Source organism: Aquarana catesbeiana, linkage group LG07, assembly GCF_042186555.1.
Source record: "Aquarana catesbeiana isolate 2022-GZ linkage group LG07, ASM4218655v1, whole genome shotgun sequence".
Taxonomy (NCBI): Eukaryota; Metazoa; Chordata; class Amphibia; order Anura; family Ranidae; genus Aquarana; species Aquarana catesbeiana.
This window is the reverse complement of record NC_133330.1, coordinates 249,237,640-249,246,385: the sequence shown is the minus strand read 5'-3', so window position 1 is coordinate 249,246,385 and position 8,746 is coordinate 249,237,640.

Here is an 8,746-nt window from a genome sequence, read left to right as displayed (position 1 = left end):
TTTTCACATTGGACCATTCCGAGTACTCCCCATTTATCACTACCCTCTGAACTCGCCCTTGTAGTCAGTTTTCAATCTAGGTACTCACCCTTTGGTCCATGCCGACAGACCTTAGCTTGTACAGTAAACGACTGTGGGGAACTTATCAAATGCCTTTGCAAAATACAGATACACTACGTCTGGGGGCCTTCCTTCATCTAGATGACAGCTCCCCTCCTCATAGAAAGTTAATAAAGTAGACAGTCCAATGTATATAGTAAGAGGCATTGTGAGTTTTTTTAAGTTTTTAAAATTTTTTTGCCAACATTTTTTGGAAAATTATGAATGTAACTTTTTTTTCACAAGGTTGTCAATTTAGCAAGTAATTTCTCACACACAGCATGGGCATACTTATAATTACAGACCAAAACTGATTTTGCTACTCCTCTCAGGTATGGAAATACCACTTTTCACAGCCTAGCCCCATAGAGAGATGCAAAATCCAAGAAGCAACTTCAGGTTTTCTAAGGCATAATTACATTTTTGGAGGCCATGGGGCACCAGGACAATGAAAATATTGATCAGGTCCCTGGTATGTCAGTGATCAGGATGCTGGTATGGCAGTGATCAGGACACTGGTATGGTGCTGGTGATCAGAACACTGATATGGTGGTGGTGGTCGGGACACTGGTAGTGCATGGATCAGGACACTGGTATGGCAGTGATCAGGATACTGCTATGGTATGGTGATGATCATGACTCTAGTAATAATATTATTACTAATAAATAAATAAATAATAAAGACTCTGATATGACAGTGATCAGGACACTAGTATGGCGGTGATTGAGACACTGGTATGGGGTATGGTGGTGATCAGAACACTGGCATGGGGTATAGCGATGATCATGACACTAGTGCACTGGGATACGGATTCTGGTATGGCAACAATCAGGACACTGGTATAGTGGTGATCAGGAAACCCCGTACACACGGTCGGACTTTGTTCGGACATTCCGACAAAAAATCCTAGAATTTTTTCCGACGGATGTTGGCTCAAACTTGTCTTGCATACACACGGTCACACAAAGTTGTCGGAAAATCCGATCGTTCTGAACGCGGTGATGTAAAACACATACGTCGGGACTATAAACGGGGCAGTGGCCAATAGCTTTCATCTCTTTATTTATTCTGAGCATGCGTGGCACTTTGTCCGTCAGATTTGTGTACACACAATCGGAATTTCCAACAACGGATTTTGTTGTCGGAAAATTTTATATCCTGCTCTCAAACTTTGTGTGTCGGAAAATTTGATGGAAAATGTGTGATGGAGCCCACACACGGTCGAAATTTCCGACAACAAGGTCCTATCACACATTTTCCATCCTAAAATCCGACCGTGTGTACGGGGGAATTATAGTGGTGATCAGGACACTGGTATGGATTATAGTGGTCTGGCGTCACTGAAGACTTGTTCAGCTACGACATGTTGAAGAGGTGTACTCACAAACAGGTCCTAATTTGTTCAGTTCTTTCATTTACATCTGACTGGAGGGGGTCCCCTTTTTCTAAGGAAATGGTTATTTTCAAAAATTGTTAAGGGGTTACATTACATGTATGCCAGTTTCAATACTAATAGTGCTCAGCAGAGCTATTCTTTACAGGGTACCCAAACCTCTGACTGGGTAAAGTGACCTCTCCACAACCTGCAGAGGTTTGCTGGAACAGTTTATTTTAATATCATCCCTCTTCTTGGCATTAAAACAAAGATATTACTCTCCAGCACAACTTTACTGTGCAAGGATTGCTGATAGCATTATAAAAGCAATTTGCCCATAAGTCAAAAAAACTGCCTTTCCGACACAGTGTTTAAGTCACAACATTAACAATTGCTTATTTTAGATCATCTGAACTGTGTACGAAGAACATTTTTAAAACCTGAATTATGACAGCAGACAAGCCATTATGATAAATATCTGTCAGCATATACTCCAAACTTTCATCAAAATATTAATTACACACAAGATTGTTAAATATCTCCAGAATAATTTACTCACTAGAGCTAAATGCCTACATTTATAACATACAGAAATCAAACTGAATCGTTTTTAATTTGAAGCTTAACTTATCAACAGAAAATGTTGGCTTGCCACTGGGAAATATACAAAATACTGTATATTCAGGTTGAATATAGAAAATTAAAGAATCTACACCTGTATTTCTGTTATTGTCTCTAAAATATCTATTTTAAATAACAGTGTGTTTCTAAGGAATTGTAATCTGATAATATTAACATACTTTACCTGAAGGCATGGATGTGACTGCAACCACAGAAAACCACTCAGATGCCAAAGGGCACCACAGCACAGGGAACCCAACACAGCCTCAGTGCATAAATACTTGCACAAGGGGCAATTGCATTTGACAAGTCATTTGGGATACAGGTAATGTATATTTAGTGCAAATACTTAAATCAGTTTGCACAGAATAGGGCCCTTGTGTATAATTTGATTTTAAGGTTCCTTATACAAAATATCTGACTGCCCTCCATGCTTGTTCATTTGGCTAATTTGCCAACAATAACCTAAAACAACAGACAGCAGAATGGTAAAGGGTTGTAAATACATGTTGTTTTATTTTATGCAGGTGGTTAGTAATAGGCCTGGTACTTATAGCAAGGCTCCCAAGCCCACTGTATCCCAAATTATTGCTTTTTTTTAAATATTATTAGTAGTGGAAATGAGAGATTCCACTCTGTAGTTTTCTCAAAGTTGCTGGCTTGACAATCATTAACCACTTGCCGACCGCCTATCCTAGATATACTGCGGCAGGTTGGCTTTATTGCCCAAAACTACATACCTGTACGTCATTTCATGCAATAGATACTGGGGGCGGGCACGAGCGCTGATTGACCCGATGTCTGCTGCCCCCCCCCCGATTGCTCCCCAGAGAGGCAGAATGGCGATCTGCTTATTTAAACAAGGCAAATCGCCGTTCTGACAGGGAAGAAGATAGAGATCTTGTGTTCCTGCTAAGCAGGAACATGGATCTCTGTCTTTATCTGTCAAGACCATCTCCCACACAGTTAGCAAGCACCAACTAGGGACACACTTAACCCTTTGATCACCCCTGATGTTAACCCCTTCCCTGCATGTGTCATTAGTACAGTAATGCCTCGTACACACGATTGGACATTCCGATAACAAAATCCATATTTTTTTTCCGAGGGATGTTGGCTAAAACTTGTCTTACATACACACGGTCACACAAAGTTGGTCGTAAATTCCGAACGCCAAGCACGCGGTGACATACAACACGTACGACGAGCCAAGAAAAATGACGTCCAATAGCCAGTGCTGCTCTTCTGCTTGATTCCGAGCATGTGTGGCACTTTGTGCATCGTAATTGTGTACACACGATTGGAATTTACATGAACGGATTTTGTTGTCAGAAAATTTGTCAACCAGATCTCAAATTTTGTGCGACAGAAATTCCGATTGAAACTGTCCGATGGAGCCTACACACGGTCAGAATTTCCGACAAAAGGCTCCCATCGAACATTTTCCGTCGGAAAATCCGACCGTGTGTACGGGGGCATAACAGTGCATATTTTAAGCACTGTCACTGGTTCCCAAAAAAGTGTCAAAAGTGTCAGTTAGGTGTCCGATTTGTCCACCGCAATGTCGCAGTCCTGCTAAAAATTGCTGATCACTGCCATTACTAGTAAAAAAATAAATAAATAAAAATGCCATAAAAATATCCCATAGTTTGTAGACACGATAACTTTTGCGCAAACCAATCAATATACCAAGAATATGTAGCAGAATCCATATTGGCCTACATTTTTTTATTGGACATGTTATATAGCAGCAGGTAAACTTTTTTTTTTTTTTCAAAATTTACGCTTTTTTTTTGCTCATAGCTCAAGAAATAAAAAACGTAGATCAAAACTGGTGATCAAATATCACCAAAAGAAACCTCTATTTGGGGGAAAAAAAGGACATACATTTTATTTGAGTACAGCGTCGCTTGACCACGCAATTGTCAGTTAAAGTGACACAGTGCCATATCGCAAAAAATGGTCTGGTCGTTAAGGGGGTAAAACCTTCTGGGACTGAAGTGGTTAAAGTACACACAGGCTGAAAGTGTATACAGAACTTTATAAAGGGGATCACACATACCTGATGGACATATCTGGTCAGGTTCATTTTGTCAAGGATTATTTTTTTAATGTTATCTTTATTAAAGTGATATGAAACATAAAAACAAACATTTTACATATTGCATTTTTTAGGCTTTATTTTTTTTCCTTCATTTTTACCTAGTGATCTGGACAGTTTTTCTGTTTTCAACTTCCTTTAAGAGATCTATCAGGAAGTGTTTTACTGGCCAGATCACCAGGTGAAAATAAAGGAAAAAAATAAAGGAAAACGAAAAAAAAAAAAAAAAAAGGAATAAAAATGCAGCCCCTGCATCTAAATCCTGAATCCTTACATGCAGGGGCTGCATTTGTATTCCTTTATTTTATTTTTGTTTTCCTTTTTTTTTTTCCTCCTTTATTTTCACCTGGTGATCTGGCCAGTAAAAAACTTCCTGATAGATCTCTTAAAGGAAGCTGAAAAAAAAAAAAAAAAAACAGAAACACTGTCCAGATCACTAGGTAAAAATGAAAGAAAAAAATAAAGCCTAAAAAAATGAAAACAAACACAACCCCCACATCCAAGATTTATTAGGCTGCAATATGACACATTTTTGCTTTGGGGTTTAACTCCTTCCCGCCGATCGTACGCAGATATGCGTACTCGGCTTTCCGGGGTTATACCGGGATGATGCCCGCAGCTGCAGGCATCATCCCGGTACTGTTGTTTACAGCGGGCGATCGGCTACCCGTGTATAACAACCAATGTGGCTAAAAGCCGCTCGGTTGTTATACCGGAGGAGCGGGAGGGGACATCCCCCCTCCCGCCACCTCCCGCCGCTGTTACCGGGCCTCCCGTGCGATCAAGGCAGTGTGCACACCTATGCAAGGCAGTGTGCACACCTATGATTTAACCCTTTCTTAGTTGGTTTTACTTTGCTGTTGTGGACAATTTGGACTTAGCACAAGGACTGCAAAATTTTATCTATATACTGTACATATTGATTATTTATGCCATCATCTAATCAACATCAGGTACAGGAGCAGTCAGAGTGCATATACAATACAGTGAACAGAGACATAGTAATAGACATGTTGCATCCAATTTGAAAACATTAGGGCTTATGCATTAACAGGCAGAATAGAGAAATTTGTAAATGCAGTAGTTAGGATGTCTAGCCCACCTGTATTCAATCACCGAGTGGTAAAAAAAACAAATTTCTTCACTAACAGTAATGGGGCACTGCAGTACGTACTAATTACAAGTAATAATGATAAGAGAAAAGACAGAGAGAAAAAAAGAGGGGAGAGGGGGTGAATGAGAGAAAGAAGTTGAAAGGACAAGAGGTGCTACTCCCTGGGAGGAGGTAGGGAGAGAATGTCTCCACCAAGATGGGAGAGTGGACTACTAAAATTGAAGCATGGAGCTGGAATTCTGGACCATTACAAGTAGCTTTCAAATACTACCAGGCCTCTATGGCTTTCTGAATTTCTCTTCTGTGTGTATGTAAGGTAGAAGTAAAATCTTCCATGAGGAAGATGTCATTAATTTTGTAATACCACAGATATTTGTGTGTGTGTATGTACTTTATGTACAGTATATCTGCCTCCACAGGAGGAGGATCAAGAAAATTGTCCCCAGCACAAAAACAACTATTACATTTGTTTTTGTTTGTTTTTTCTGTTTTTTGGGGGTAGGGTTTTGCCTTGAGAAAGAGGCAAGTGCCTCAAAATGTTGCCAGAGACCAATATTAGCTTCTGTGGATTCAGGAAATTTCCTCAAAGTGGCATTTAAAAGCACCATGGTTGGTGCAGACCAGAGTTTATCTGTGCCTCTCGCAGTGCACGTCTATTTTTTGCCAGCTTGATAATCTCTCTCAGCGATATCATCTGTGCCTCACCCTGAGTCCCCAGGTGGCCACTAGGAATGGGCCGAACGGACCCCTGTTCGGTTCGCACCAGAACTTCCGAACACAGCGAAAGTTCAGGCCCGAATAACGAACCCCATTAAAGTCAATGGGACCCGAATGTCAAAACTCAAAAGTGCCCATTTTGAAGGCTTATATGCAAGTAATTGGATATACAATGGTTATAGGGGTCCGGGTCCTGCCCTGAGGGACATGTATCAATAAAAAAAAAGTTTGTGAAAAACGTCATTTGTAAATGAGCAGTGATTTTTTGATTTTTAAAGTGAAAGCCTAAAAATGAAAAATTCCTTCCAATATAGTGCCTGGGGGGTCCTCTTAGTCTACCTGTAAAGTGGCAGATCTGTACAATGTCTAGAATCTGCTGCAGCAATAATTGCATTTATAGAATGTAAGCTTTACAAGCAGGGCCCTCCTGTCCCTTTTGTATTGAACTGTATGTAATTGTGCTGTTCCCCCCTCTAAATTGTAAAGCACTGCGTAAACTGTTGGTGCTATATAAATCGTGAATAATAATAATAATAATAAAGCCCAAAAAAATAACATTTTCCCTGCAAGCTGCCTTTATTTTGCTCAGCAACAGCTGGGGAGCCAGTGTGTATGATGAAGCCACAATGTAGTGCACTGGGAACAAGATTAGAAATTTTTTGGATACATTCTGGTGTCACTTCGACTTTGTATAGAGGTATCAGGTGCATAAAAATTGGTCTCTGGGTGTCAGTGGCACCTTCCCACCTTAACCCTATAGTGGTACTCTTGATGAAAGCAAGAATTGGCCTTGTTGTAAAAAATTGCAATGATATGCACCTGTCAAACAGGTGCAGAAAAATTGGTCTTAGGGTGTCGGTGGTGCCTTCCTACCGTAACCCTATAGAGGTGCTCTTGGTAAAGCCAAAAAAATTGCAATGATATGCACCTGTCAAACAGGTGCTGAAAAATTGGTCTTTTGGTGTTAATTGTGCCCATGAAACATATACCAAAAGCATTCTTACAGATGAAATGATTGAACACCCTCAAAGCTGGGGGCGCATGTGCGGATGCCTGAAAGAGCGGCTGTGCTGCCTTAGAGCTCCGCTCCTGAGATAAACACACCGGATGACGAAAAGCTTCAGGGTCACTGCAAACTACTCCAGCTCTTGCCGTTTACTCCCTGGAACCCTCCAGCAGTGTTAACATTATCCTGAGGGGCCCAAAAATTAAATACAAGGCCGCTCAGGTCGATATCCAAGATGGTGCTGCCGAATATCTCACAGCCCTGCACACAGCGCGCTCTCAAATCCTTGTCACACAGCTTGAAATCTCATGACTTAGGCAGTGAGTCTGATTCTGATGCTGGTAATTCACAAACCGAAACCCAGTCTATTATGTTTAAACAATTTGAAAAAATGTTACAGAAAGCATTGAAGCAAACATCAGACCACATAACAGATAAGCTGACAAGGAAGATTAGAGAGCTGGGACATAGAACAGCTGAGTTGGAAGTGCGTGTCGACTAAATTGAAACCCACACTCAGCATTATATCACAGAATTTGAGCACCTTAAAGAAGAGAACCTTTTACTACAGTCTCCTTTGGTGGATCAGGAAAATAGGGACCATCGTTCCAACTTACGAATTAGAGGAATACCTGAGACTGTCATTGATCTACAAGCCACAATGACTGCATTATTTCAGGAACTGCAGCCTGGTATCCCAGTAGAGAGATTGGAAATGGATAAAGTCCACAGAGCCTTAGCCCCACGCAAACCTAATGGTCCTCCTAGAAACATAATAGTTAAGTTTCACTATTATGGAACAAAGGAGCAGTTACTTGCAGCAGCTAGAGGGAAAAATAACCTTGTCTTTCAAGGCAGTGTATACCAGCTTTTGCAGACCTCTCCCCACTGACAGTGGTTAAGAGGTGTGCACTGAAACCACTACTGCAAGTACTTCAATGTCACCAGATCATATACCATTGGGGTTCCCATTTTCACTCCGCTTCACCCACCTTGAAACCAAATACACGTGTCGCTCTTCAGGAGAACTCCAATCGCCTCTAACTGACCTAGGGCTCATGGATCAATTTGTAACCAAAAATCAGTCTCACAGACGCTCGGCCTCTCAATCTCCTCCACAGGAAGCTGCACCAGGCTCGGTCCCTTTGCTTCTACACAGCAGAATCTTCATAAATGTGGACACTTTGATAATCCATCACCAACAAATGTGGATTCAATGGACTAACTTCAACCTACTGTTTAGTTTGATTCTTAATGTTGATATCTAGCAGACTATGCTAGATTATGATTTCTTTTGAAGGCATCACATTAGCTCTAGGCTTGAAGCTGCACTAGATTGACCTACCACTTACAATTACAGTATTTTACTGCCCATCCATTAATTGCTTTTGTTTTAATTGCCTTTTGTTACCATTGATGGCTACACTTTATTAGTGTTGTTACATTTACCAGGTGTTTATTTTTAACAGGTACTCATCCGGTTAAATTCCTAACTAAAATGACCCTATAGAAATCATTATAATATGCGCATAAAGTTATAGCTATTTCAGGCTTATTGGTACTATATTTGTAAGTTCTCTGGTGTTGTTTCTCCCTTGGGAACTTCTTGCTGCCCCCTTATTACCCTTGGACTCCTGCTACCATTATGCAGACTTCTGACATACGGTGACTCCGGATCATCTCAGGGATGATACTCCCCTGAGACGTTCCTA